The sequence below is a fragment of the Microcebus murinus genome, chromosome 9 (genome assembly GCF_040939455.1).
Source record: "Microcebus murinus isolate Inina chromosome 9, M.murinus_Inina_mat1.0, whole genome shotgun sequence".
NCBI lineage: Eukaryota > Metazoa > Chordata > Mammalia > Primates > Cheirogaleidae > Microcebus > Microcebus murinus.
The window spans coordinates 25842968-25855961 of NC_134112.1; the positions used below are offsets into that span (position 1 = coordinate 25842968).

The 12994-nt window shown below is 45.4% G+C and overlaps 1 protein-coding gene across 5 annotated transcripts in view; it reads right to left on the reverse strand.

The window, feature by feature from the left end:
* Positions 1-11208, reverse strand: part of SNX10 (sorting nexin 10) — a 75513-nt gene extending 64305 nt beyond the window's left edge. The window contains exons 1-2 of one of the 5 annotated variants that reach the window (XM_076006344.1): positions 10832-11208; positions 1031-1146 (exon numbers count right to left, since the gene is read on the reverse strand). The gene's annotated coding sequence lies outside the window, so the exon portion shown is untranslated. Of the gene's footprint in view, positions 1-1030; positions 1147-10809 lie in introns of all 5 variants that reach the window. The other 4 variants (XM_076006346.1, XM_076006347.1, XM_076006345.1 and 1 more) reach the window with 4 other exon arrangements.
* Positions 11209-12994: the final 1786 nt, after the last annotated feature.

The following is a 12994-nucleotide window of genomic DNA, read 5'->3' on the forward strand; positions in this document are numbered from 1 at the left end:
AAAAAATTCAACATGATATGTTCCGCTTTTAAACTGATTGGGAAATTCTCTTTTAAAAAAAGGAAAAGCATTGCAGCACACTGGAAATAACACTCTTTCGAGCACCCTGGCTGTCTGTGTCGTAACCCATTGATGGGGAGCAGTTTCAGTTACTTGTAAGAACAGGAACCATGGGCAGTTATGTAGGATCTTCTTGTCAAGATCATATCTACCCAAAGTGACATCAGCCCAAATACGAAGAACTGGCACACAGTTTGGGGGACAAATAAGAAGGAAGACTTCACTTTCGAGCAAGGAACCCTCCCCCCTAAAAATGCGCAGGAAGGGCACAATGCATGGGAAAGGGGGGAGAGTTGTTCAACTGCAAACTGCCGGGCTGTGAATTCACAGTCTGCCCTTTGCCAAGGGAAATTATTTAATCTCTGTGTGCTGCAATTTCTGTATCTCTAAGAGGGGGATAACTGCCTACCTTATGGATCTGCTCTAAGGATGACATGAGCAAACATGGAAGCATGCGCCCAACCCCCACTGTGCCAGAAGCTGTCACTGCTCACACTCTGCCTTAGACTGTTCCAGGCTCCTACCCATCGTGAACAATGCTGAGGTGCCTTCCTCATGACCACAGAGCATTTATTCCTTTAAAAAAATTTTCTCTTCAAGTATCTTTTTTTTTTGTCAGATGGGATAATAATTTTTAGAGAACGGAATATTTCAAATCTACGTGCTCTGAAACACAGCCCACGCATGTGAAACACACACTGTGGCCACCTGTGAGTGTCAGGTCATTTACTCGTGGCTGTCCAATGCCTGGCCTTGATCCAAGAAGCCTAAGGTAAGTCATACGGAAAGTCCTTTTAAGAGTGAGGGAAAGGCCAGGTGTGGTGGCTCACACCTGTAATTCTAGCACTTTGGGAGGCTGAGGTGGAAAAATCACTTAAGGTCAGGAGTTCGAAATCAGCCTGAGCAAGAGTGAAACCCTGTCTCTACAAAAAGTAGAAAAATTAGCCATGCATGGCATGGTGGCATGCACCTGTTGTCCCAGCTATTCAGGAGGCTGAGGCAGGAGGATTGCTTGATCACAGAAGTTTGAGGTTGCAGTAAGCTAGGATGACGCCAGTGCACTCCAGCCTGGGTGACAGAGCAAGACTGTGTTTCAAAAAAAAAAAAAAAGGTAAGAGAAATGCCAGTTACTATTCTTAATCTCTTATTTCCTGGCAATATTAACCATAATCCAAGGGCAGCTGACATGTGTCTGTGTACAGACTTAGTTTGCCAAAGTTCTCAAAACAGAGGTCACAGTTTTTCAACTGTGTTTCCCAACCAGCATCCAGTCTGCACCTGACTGTAAATCATTAAATCGGTTTCCCGGAATAGGAACTTTCCTGTGTGTCTGGGCAGAAGGAGCTCAGTTTCTCAGGATCTGATCATCCGAAGATAAGAACCAGAGCTATGGTAACGCTGCCCCCTCCAACCCAGGTCTCGACTTTTGGGGACAGCAGAACAGCCCACCTCCTCCCCAGCTCTTCCAAGGGGCTCTCTACAGTAAGAGCTGCCGTATCACTAAGAAAGGGGAAGATATTATGGTGTGGTAAAAAACTTTCTTGTGTGTTTGTTATCTTCCAAGGAATGCAAGCTCCCTACAAAGCCCTTTGTTTTGCCCTGTACTTTGATCAATGTGGATTTCCAAGTCTAAGAGAGGAACTGGGCAGTAGCCACGGTTATAGAAGGAAAGATTGGAGCTCAGGGAAAAGTGACGGGGGGGGGGGGGAGTGAGGGGCAGGGAAAAGAGGGACAGGAGGCTGTCCAAGGTCAGGCACCCTACATGGTGACTCCTCCCCTAACCCAGTAAAGTCACATGGTGGGGTGCATTTCTCCATCAATTAGGGAAGGGGCTGAGGCTGTGTCAGGGCTGACACCAGGGTAAGAGACAAAGACCACACGAACCCTCCCCCCACACCCCAAGGAATTAGCAGAAAACCTGGGCAGGGCTTAATAAGCTCTCTGAGGAACCCAGATAACACCTGTGTTAAAAGACAATGTGTCTTTCTTCCCCAAAAGTAATTAAACATAGTCTGATTCTTCTATTTAACATCTAAACACCACACATAGGAATGCACTGAAAAGCAAAGAAGTCAGGCGCATTCACTCACATCTGTGTTCACCTCCCGGGTCACACACAGCCCCAAGTTCTTCCAGGGAAAGGTGGTAAACTGGGGCTGCGACAAACAAATGCAAGCGATAATTCTGGTGTGCCTCCCAGACACACCCCTGCTTCTTTCAAACTGGTCCCCAGTCAAGCTTGTGCAGTGTGATCCCACCCCAACCCTCTCCCATCTGCCCACAGCCCTGGCCCAGCCACCAGGCTCAGCCATTTACACGATACACAGCAGAACAGGAGCAAATCAGGGGAGCGGTATGTCCTTTAGAACTGCGGTCCCCAACCCCTGGGCTGTGGACAGGTACCAGTCTACAGCCTATTAGGGACCAAGGAACAAACCTCTGCCAGCACCACCCCCTTTGACAAAGGTGAGTGACCGGTGGAGCACGCGAAGTTTCATCTATGCAACAGCTGCTCCCATCACTTGCATCACCGCCCGAGCCCCGCCTCTCCCCTCAACACCCCCCACCCCCCAGTCTGTGGAAAAACTGTCTTCCGTGAAACCTGTCCCTGGTGCCAAAAAGGTTGGGGACTACCGCATTCGATTCCCATGATTGCCTTTGGGAAAATGGATCGAGGGGAGCAAAGTCGAACAAGAGAGATTCCATGGGAGAGTAATGAGGGCAGCCTGTGATTAGGCGACAGGGGGTCGGAACCAGAGACTCAAGTAAGACTTTGAGAGGGCTCGGGTGTGGGGTGAAGATGAGAACTGAGAAATGGCTCCTAGGTTTCCAGCCCACACAAATGAATGGAGGAGGAGGCCTCTATTCAGACAGGAAAGGGTGGGGGAGACGGTACTGGGGCAGAGGAGGAATGACCAGGGTCCACAGAAGCCAAGTGTCTGAGTCCACATCTGCACGGGCACCTCCACGCTCCCCTGCCTTATTTTGTCTTCTCAATTCTGTGTTCTTTTCCTTACAGGAAAGAACTCTGTGGGGTCTAAGTGTCAGGCCCTACAAAACAGGGGAGGGGAGGCGGGGATCAACAGCGTTGGGCGAGTTAATCTGAGATCTGGGTGACACATCCAAGGAGCCACAGTCAAATTCAGTGTTCAACATCTAAATCTGGAGTTTGGGAGACAGGTAGACATCTACATCCAGGAATTAGTGGTTTATCAACAATACTTAACAAAAGGATAAAACCAGCTTGTCCAGTGTGTGTTTGTCATGGCCTCTGGAATAAGATACAGATTCCCAGGTCTCCTTCCAGATCTACTGAATTAGAATACTGAAACCCAGGAATCTGCCTTAACAAGTTTCCCAGATAATTCCTATGCATGAAAATGTTGGAAAACAGATCTAGGGAGAGAGTGCAGAGAAGAGGAAGGGGACCCAGGACAAGCCCTGAGGAGCTGCTAATTGGAAGGGTCAGGGATCAGAGGCACCAGCAAGGGTACGGAGCAGGAGTGGCCAGAGGAGAGGAGAGCGAGGAGTTCAGAGTCACACAGGCAGAAAGTAAAGAAGGGGGATGGGTGGAGCCCTGAGAGATGTATCAGAGGACAATGACCATTTGAATGGAAAGTCACATGAAGTCAGGGCCAGGCAGGCCACACTGAGCCACATGTGAGCAGAGAAACCCCAGGGAGAGGCACAGAGAAAGGAAGTTAGATACCTAGAAGCCCTTGGGAGATGAGGGAAAGAGCAACATCGGTTTCTGACTTTCTAGGTCCACATAGTTGCCTCTGAGTTGCCTGTGGTTTCCTTGCAATAAGCCCCCATCGCCGATGCTAACTTTAGACAGGGGGTCTCTCTTCCTTATAACCAGCCACAGCTAAAGCACAAAGAGATGAATGATCAGGAATACTGTAAATCATGAAAGAATAGTGAAAAAGCCCTTCAAAGTCTTTTGGTGATCTGCCACCACCAGAGCTGATGCTAATGCATTCTGATTCTCAGTAGCTGATTTTAGCTGAGGAGAATCCAAACCACAGTGGTACCTCTGATCTCCCCTGAGCATTCTCTCTCTCTCTCTGTCTCTCTCTCTCTCTCTCTCTCCTCAGACTATCAGAAATAGATCTTGCCTAGAGATGGCAAAACTGGTGTCAGGGCTCCAAGCTCAGCCCTTGTCGGTATGCAGCAAAAGTGGTCACAAAAGCCGAGGTGCGGGGAAGCAGCAGAAAACGTGTGGAAAGAAGCCACGCTGGTGAAAACGAAGGACAAGAGTACACAACACACGAGATGAGTAAGAGATCACGCCAGGGGCCCGGGCCGTACTCAGTGGCCAGGCAGGCCAGGCTGGGTTCTTCTGTGCTTAAGAGACGAGCCAACATGTGAAACAGGAGGCTGCAGGCAGAGGAGGCCACCCGAATGGAAAGCAGTGCTAAGGTGGGGTTGCCGCAGAGCTGCAGAGGAGGTACCTGCCCCTGTCACTGCTGGAGTCAAGCTGGGTAGGGTCTGTGTCCTGCCTGCAAAGGAGGTGGCTCCCAAGGCCATTTTAGGGCAAGTGCCTCACACAGATGACAGCTGTATAAGGTTCTGGGCCCAGGAAGCTTAAGTTGTGGCTTTCCACATTTTCTCTGATACCAACGGAATTACAGCCAAATGCTACAGGGGCCTTTGGAGAATCAAAAAAGCATAAAGAGGCGCAAAGAAGGAAAATGCTTATCTGAGACAGAAAAGTAGGAGAGGAGGATGGAGGAAAGGAGATGAAAATAACCTTGCCACACTGATCTTCAAGTTAGAATCTCTAAAGTTTTGCATCTACCTCATGGTTCTTCTAAATAAACCAAGATAAAGCCCTGGTTGTCCATGACATCAGTGATAAAATGTATACCCCGGCCCCCAAATTATAGCCTTTTATAACCTAAATGGATTATGTTTGAGGATCAGAAGTGGAAACCTCAGAGTCCTATACCTAATAATGTACCCAGTATGGCTTTTACATTTTCCCTTAATAGTTCTATCAAGAAAGTGTCATCTTGGCTCTTAAAGCAAATACAATGGTGGGAATCTTAAGACAGAGTGCTGAAGAAAAAAATGGGCATGGGAACAGCTGTGGGTTCAAGTCACAAAATATCTCTGAACTGGAGACAATGGCTGCAAAAATTCCTATTTCACAAGATTAAATGAGACAATGTAAATCAAAGTGGCCAGGGCAGTGCGTGGTACATGATGAGTACCAAACAGGTGTCCCCCTCTCTCTCCTAAAACACGTCAGCATGCCAAACAAATATTAATATAAAATGTTCCTGGAAGCAAGTCAGAAAGCTTTATCACTCCCTGGACACAGGACTGGTCCTCAGCAAAGTCTGTCTTTGGCCTTTGGTGCCCCTTCTGTTCCCTTCACCCCCTTTTCTGTTCCCCCACCACCAGGAATCCACAGCTTCCTAATGGAGGGCACCTTGGCATCGATTAGGAATTTAATAGGAATTTCCAGCCTGAGTCTGAAAGGGACCCAAGAGTTTCCTTTTTTATCTTACTAAGAGATCCAGACTGCCTGGGGCGGGGGGAGGGGGGGGACCACAAGGACACCTATCTATATATTTAGTTCATCATAAGTCCAACTGTTAACCAGCCCGATTTTTTTTTTTTTTTTTTTTTTTTTTTGAGACAGAGTCTCACTCTGTTGCCTGGGTTAGAGTGCCGTGGCATCAGCTTAGTTCACAGCACCCTCCAACTCCTGGGCTCAAGCGATCCTCCTGCCTCAGCCTCCCGAGTAGCTGGGACTACAGGCATGCACCACCATGCCCAGCTAATTTTTCTATATATTTTTAGTTGTCTAGCTAATTTCTTTCTACTTTTTGAGTAGAGACGGGGTCTCGCTCTTGCTCAGGCTGGTCTCAAACTCCTGAGCTCAAACGATCTGCCCACCTTGGCCTCCCAGAGTGCTAGGATTATAGGTGTGAGCCACCTCGCCCGGCCCAGATTTCTTGAGTGCAAGAGAATATACACGTTTTTAACTACACAGGTGAATAACATGCTATCTAGACTGTTAATGCCAGAAAGCCCAGGTTAGACAATCCCTCTGTGTATGTGTGTGTGTGCGCGTGTATGTGTGTGTGCACACGTGCGTGTGTGTTGGGACGAGGGCAGGTATGCTGAGAAACCACCAACTATGAAAGGGGAACAGAACTAGTTTTGTGCTATACCCAGGAAACAAAACTAAATTGAGAGATGCACGCTGATTTTTTTTAAGTGCTTAAGGAGCACATTATCTTGGGTACACACCCTTTTGAAATAAACAATATCCTTGCTATTAATACATACAACTTCTACCTTCAGGAATGGAGGCTGGGACAAACCTTTGGAATGAGTAGCCAAAAAGGCAGCTGGGAATACTCATCTGGAAACCCAGAGGGCCGGGTCTTCCACTCAGGTGCAGACCATGCCCTGCCCATTAAGCCTCGCTGGGAGGCTCTAGGCAGGAGGGCCCTATTAACACTTTAAATCTTTTATTATTTTTTAATAAAACTTTTATTATTTTTTTCACAGGCATTCTTAAGTATTATTTTTGTTTTTCAGTATTACATACTCATTTTTTAATAAAAGATTTATTATTTTGCTACTTTTTATAAATTTAAAATTATTTTAAAATTTTAAATTTTTTAAAAATAGGAACATATTGCTGAAATCCTCTATATTACCATTCCCTTTCTAACTGCACTCTCCATAGGTAATGACTGTCTACGATTAAGGACATATCCTTCCAGATTTTATTTTTTCAAAAATTGAGATCATTTACCTCCTCCTGTTCCACACTTTGCTTTCATTACTTAATGCATGGTATAGACTGTGTCCCCTCCAAATTCATACGGTAGAGCCCTAATGTGTTCGTATTTGGAGATGGGGCCTTTGGGAGGTGATTAGGTTTAGATGAGGTCAAGAGGATGGGGCCCTCGTGATAGGATTAGTGTCAGAAGAGACACCGGAGAGCTTGTTCTCTTTCTCTCTTTACCATGAAGACACAGCAAGAAGGCAGCTCTCTGCAAGCCAGGAAGAGAGCCCTCACCAAGAACCAAATCAGCCAGCATTTCCCAGCCTCCAAAATTGTAAGAAATAAATTTCTGTTGTTTAAGCCACCCAGTCTATGGTATTTTGTTATATTAGCCCAAACTGACTAATATAATGTACAATGGACATTTTTCCATATCAGCTCATTTATAGCAACTCTCTTCTTTTTTTCAAGTAGGCAAGTTTTTCTGAGGGATACGGTTCTAGAAGTGGAAGTACTGTTCAGAAAGTAGATAAATTTTAAAATGTTATAAACACTTCAAAGTGCCATTCCAAGAGATTGTTCAAAGTTATACTTCGCCCCAAAATATATGATGACAATCTACTTTCCCACACTTTCACCAACACTGGATATTATCAGCCTAAACAAAAATGGTTTTATGGCTGTTTTTAATCCACATTTATCTGATTATTGAGGTTGAGTAATTTTTGTATACATATGTGAATTACCTATTAATAGCCTTTGTCCACATCCCTATTAGATTATTTCTTCCTATCGATTTCTCAAACTTTGTGCTTATTGCAACTATTTGCCCTACTGCTTTGTCATTTGCCTTTTAACTTTGTTTATGGCATCTTTTTCCTCACTGAAGTATAATGTTTCATGAAATTAGGTCTATCCATATTTTCCTTTATGGTTTCTGAGTTTTATTAAACTTGAGGGCTTTCCTACCCCAAAGTTATTCCTAAAAACCATCTTCTATAATTTTGATTTTGACATTTAATCTTTAATCTAAATGGAATTTATAATACTTTTGTGAATGGTATGAGGCAGGGATCTTATTTTTTCCCAAGTGAACAGCCAACTGTCCCAACAGACTGTACCACAATCAATTTTATCTTACACTCAATTCCTATGTTTACAATGGAACCATCTCTGGACTTCGTAATACTGGTCCCAGGTGATATATTTTTATAGCTGGCTGCACAAGCCCCTCCTCAGTACTCTTTCAAAATGTATTGCCTATTTTTACGCATCTATTTTTCTAGGTAAACCTTATTATCAGTTTGTAAAATTTAATCCACACTAATGAGCTGGCCTAAACTAAACAAGGTCTCATGACCTATTCAGTCTTCTTTTGTCGCTGGAGCATCAACCTGTCGCCAGGAGATGGCCTTACTTCCCAGTGTGTCACACGCTACACAGAAATCTCAGAGTTCAGGGAATTTCATGTGTATTTATAAATCTCTCAGCAAAAGCATTCCAGCACAACAAGTTTACCAAGACATCTGAATGGCTGCCTTGTGCCTCAACGAATGCATGCTCTGAAACTTTCCCCTTCCCTCCAAACAATTTGCATTCTCCTGGCTTATCTCAGAGTTGTAGATTCCTATCCCAAATCAGAGTACAGTGGCTCAGCTAATAAGATAACATGCCAAAAGATGTTGTATTTTGATAGGTGCTTCCAGAAAGCTTCGACAGTCTCTCACGTGCTGTGGCAGCCTGGTGGGAGAGCTGGGGGTCTTTGGCATTTCATAATTTATTCACCTGGCACCACTTACTCCACAGGGAACTATCGGGGTATAATGGAAAGAAGATGAGACTAGAAGTCAGAAGAACTGAGTTTCAGTCCCTTTCTACCTTTATCGGCTATGCAGTTCAGATTAAGTTATTCTGCCTCTCCACCAGACCCCAGTGGCCTAATATGTAGAATGAGATTATTGGAATATAATAGTCATTACTAACCTTCCCACCCTGGGTGATCCTTTAAGAATCTGAAGAAAGCTATGGGATTCTCTCCCCCAGAATAATGCACTTTTGCACGTGAACATGAAATCACATAATTGTGGGGGTTTGCAGACCCCTAAAGCCTATCTCTAGGGTCTAGATCACTGAGGCTTACTACAAACTGTTAAAAACAAAGAGAATACAACAGAAAAATATACAGAATCACAAAGCCTTAAGCAAATAAAACCCTACGTAGGCTAGACCCTGCCCTGAACCGGGTTCTCTGTCTTTCATAAGTGGTTGTGAAACCACAGCCCTGACACCAAAAGAGGAAAAAGAAGTCATCTCCCCCACTAGCTTAACTAGCAAAGTGAACTCTTAAAATTAAAGCAGCGATCTAAGGGCTTAGAAAAGATATAGAGTACGCAAAGTACAATTGCTGTAGTAGAACACTGGCACTACTCTTTAATTAATACACTTTTGTTTGAAAAAAAAGGGAAGGTATTTATCTCCAGTTTCAGGATAGCAAGCTCAGAAGGCCTTCCCATTAGTAAAATAAGAGGAAGTGTGTACCACACCCCAGAGGGGTAGGCAGAGAAGCAGTGTGCCAGTCAAGAGACCCCCTCGTGAGGCGCAGTGGCAGCCTGAGCAGGTCCGACTCTTTCAACATCAGCCTGATGTGGTAACCAGGAAGTAAGAATAAAATGGACTGGCAGAAGAAACAGGATGAGTAGCTGAGTCAGTGCTCATCACGTCCTTTCACATCTTCACATATTTACTTCTAAATGTATTTTATTTTTGTATCTTTATTTTAAAAAACAGCCCTGGCTGGGCACGATGGTTCACACCTGTAATCCTAGCACCTTGAGCCCAGGAGTTTTGACACCAGCCTGAGCAACAGTGAAATGCCATCTCTATAAATTTTAAAAATTAGCAAGGCATGGTGTGATCCCCAGCTATTCGAGAGGCTGAGGCAGGAGGATCGCTTGAGCCCAGGAGTTCAAGGTGCAGTGAGCTATGCAACAGAGCAAGACCATGTCTCAATAAATAAATAAGTAAATAAATAAATACAGACCTATCAGCCAATCTCAAGTCTATCATTCCTTTAAATAAATAAATAAATAAAGGTCCAGCTCCACACCTGCCTTAGGAATAGACATCGCTGGAAGTGACAGCGAGTCCCTCACCTCCATCCACTCTCTCACTGAGGAGTCCCATTAGAGGTGGTCAGCAGTCTAGGGGTGGTACCCTGTTCTCACTGGCCACCAGCTCAGCGCCCTCTGGTCCAGCCTACTCCCAGGAGAGCAGGGGGAGTTCATGCAATCCAAACCCAGGTGACACAGCCCCACCCAACAAGTGCACAGAACTCTGGAGTGGGGGGTCAGAAGCCCACGGGGTTCTAGGCCTGTTTCTCCTGCCATCTGGCCGAATGACCCCAGTCTCCAGTCTCCGCTCGCCGGGCCTTAGCCTCCCTGTCTGTGAAATGAAAGGTTTGATGGTGATCATGTGCAAAGCCTCCTTCCCGCTCTAAATTTCTAATTCTGTTATTCTTAACTGTCAACGTGTCTTGCAGAAACAGACGAACAGGACATGTTGCTCTCTGTTCCGTGACCACCCCCCCTCAATAATCAGTGTAATTTTAGAAAAGTATCATGCATCCATAACTGAAAAACAGGCTGTTGCTTTTCGTGTCACCAAATCTGATAATCTGTCACTGCGAATTTTCCCTCAGGCCTTTTCCCTCAATCCCACAATCCCACGAAAACCCCTGCCTACCCCTCCTAATTTCTAAACTCAAAGCTGCCCTTTTGGGAATGATTATAATAATAATAATTATTATTATTATAATAAAATACACACCCAAACCCGGCCTAGTGTAAGGTGCCACAGCACCACTTCTGGAATCCAGAATTTCAGTCTGCCCCACCCTCTCCCCAGGTGCTTTTAGCCAGGAACCCCTGGATCGACGCGTTCCATCTCCCCCTCCCCACCTCCACTCCCACCCCCACCCCACCCCCAGCAAACAAGCCCACCATTTCCTCCTCCCCTGCACACCTCTGCTGGAACCACGGCAGCTCCTCGGCGCCGATCCCAGGGCCCCAAACCTCCGCGGAGCGGCAGGGGAGCGGGCACCCGGGCGCCGCGGGAGGGGGCCCCGCACCTCTGGAAAGGAAGGGGCGGCCGGCTCGTCCCCCGGCCGCGGTCCCCACCGGGGCGGCGCAGGGAGGCCTGCCGGCAGGTCCCCTGTCACTTACGGGCAGCTCCTCCTCCCCGCGGGGCAGGACTGGGCACGGCAGAGCAGGGCCGGCGGGCTGCCGAGTTTGCTGACTCAAAGGCGCGGCGGCGGCGGCGGCGAGCGCCCAGGAGCGCACCCGAGCGCAGCCCCGCGCTCCCCGCGCACGTAGCGGCCCCGCGCCCGCGCCCGGCGCCCGGCCTCCCGCTTCCACCGTCCCCAGCCCAGGTGTGGCCCCCGCCCCGCGGCCGGCCCTCGGCGGCTCCTGCAGGGCAGCAGCTGAGGCCGCCTGGGGGCGCGCGGCGCTCTGGAGCCGGAGCCGGGGGCCTTCGTCCCTGAAATCGCGATGGAGGGGAAGGAAATAACCCCATTTGCCCGGACGCAGAAGCTGAAGGTGTGCGAGCCGCACCTTTGGGAATCGCCACTTGAAAGCCACCTTGAGCTTCCTAACCTGGTCCCTTTACTAGAGGAGAGGACTGCTCATGGGGAGAGAGAGGGATAAATAACGTGATAAACAAGAGAGCAGAATGTTAATAATGGAATCCAGGTGGTGGGCATATGGGTGTTTAATGTAAAATTCTTTCAACTTTTCTGTATGTTTAAAATTTCTCATAAAACATTTGGAGGGGGGGACTGAGATCTGCCAAGGAACCTGAAGCAATAAAGCATTCCCCAAATGTCACCTTGTACTGGGTCTGGCCCACCTGTTTACATGGAAAATCGCAATAATCACTAAATGACACAGAATTAATAAATGTAGCCTAATATATCACCTTTCAAGCATGAATTTTCCCATTAGACACAGCTTGCTGCTGATTATTATTCAGGATCTATTCCAGGCCTACCTGAAAACATATATGTCTGTACTCAACATCTATGTTGACTCCATAATAAAACTTATAAATATGCAATGTTGTATCTTAACATCTTGGATCCCAAACTTGTACCGCTGAACCCTGAATCACTGGTATTTAATTTCCTAAAATTGCACCCAAGTCTTAACACACAAGTGAACGTAACCTTGATTACTTTTGAAAATCAAATTAAAATGTATTTCTAAATTCTTGTTCCTATGCTCCACAAAGAAAAGCATTGACTGGAAAACAAAATGCAGCATGTATTGAAGATCCTCAGAGATTCTGCAAAATTAAAATCCTTCTGAGTTTATTGTCAAGTGCATGATTTTACAATTGTAGACAGAGCAACAAACAACCTTTGGAGAGTCTAAAGGAAGTCATTTAAATATCTGTTAAAATTATAGTCCTAACAGAAAGATAGAATTTGAAAACACTTCAGAATAGAATGGAGCAATAAGAAATTATTTTAATCCAATTCAGCAGCTGGGTTGTATTTCTAGTTTAAGAATAATAACTTGCAACCCAAATCCAAGGAACTGACTCAAGTGACCATTGTCTTTTTTAGCTTGAGGCATTTCTGTTTTACTATCAGTGAGGATGGGTAAAAACTGGAATTCTAATGGTGGTTAAGAAACCCTGCCTACTGATAAGGTCACCATAAAAGTTGCTTTTAAGAAGAAATATCAAAATTCTTAGTAGATGTGCATTTTAATCCTGGAAAGACTAAACTAAGTATGAAATGTCTGAGTCAAGCCCATAATATTAATACTTTGTTTTAAAGATGCTGAGCATATTTGGAATTTTGTGTGCATACAATATTAAAGAGAACTTGGCCTACTGGAGTAACCATTTGCCTTGCACTTTTAAGTTTAAAAATGTGTAATTTAATAGATACCTATATGCTAATGATCTTAAGATAAAGTCTTGCTAAGTTAATAAACAATACTGGAGCAGATTTACTACATTTATAAATTTAATTAAATATGGAATTACTTGTTAATCAGACAAAGAGCTTAATAAAGGAAACATATTCATGAATGAAGTTTAACATTTTAGAGGTGAGTATATTTGTTAATGGGATCAAACATTAATCCAATGGCTCTTTGCTTCTTAAAATATCCTGGAGTT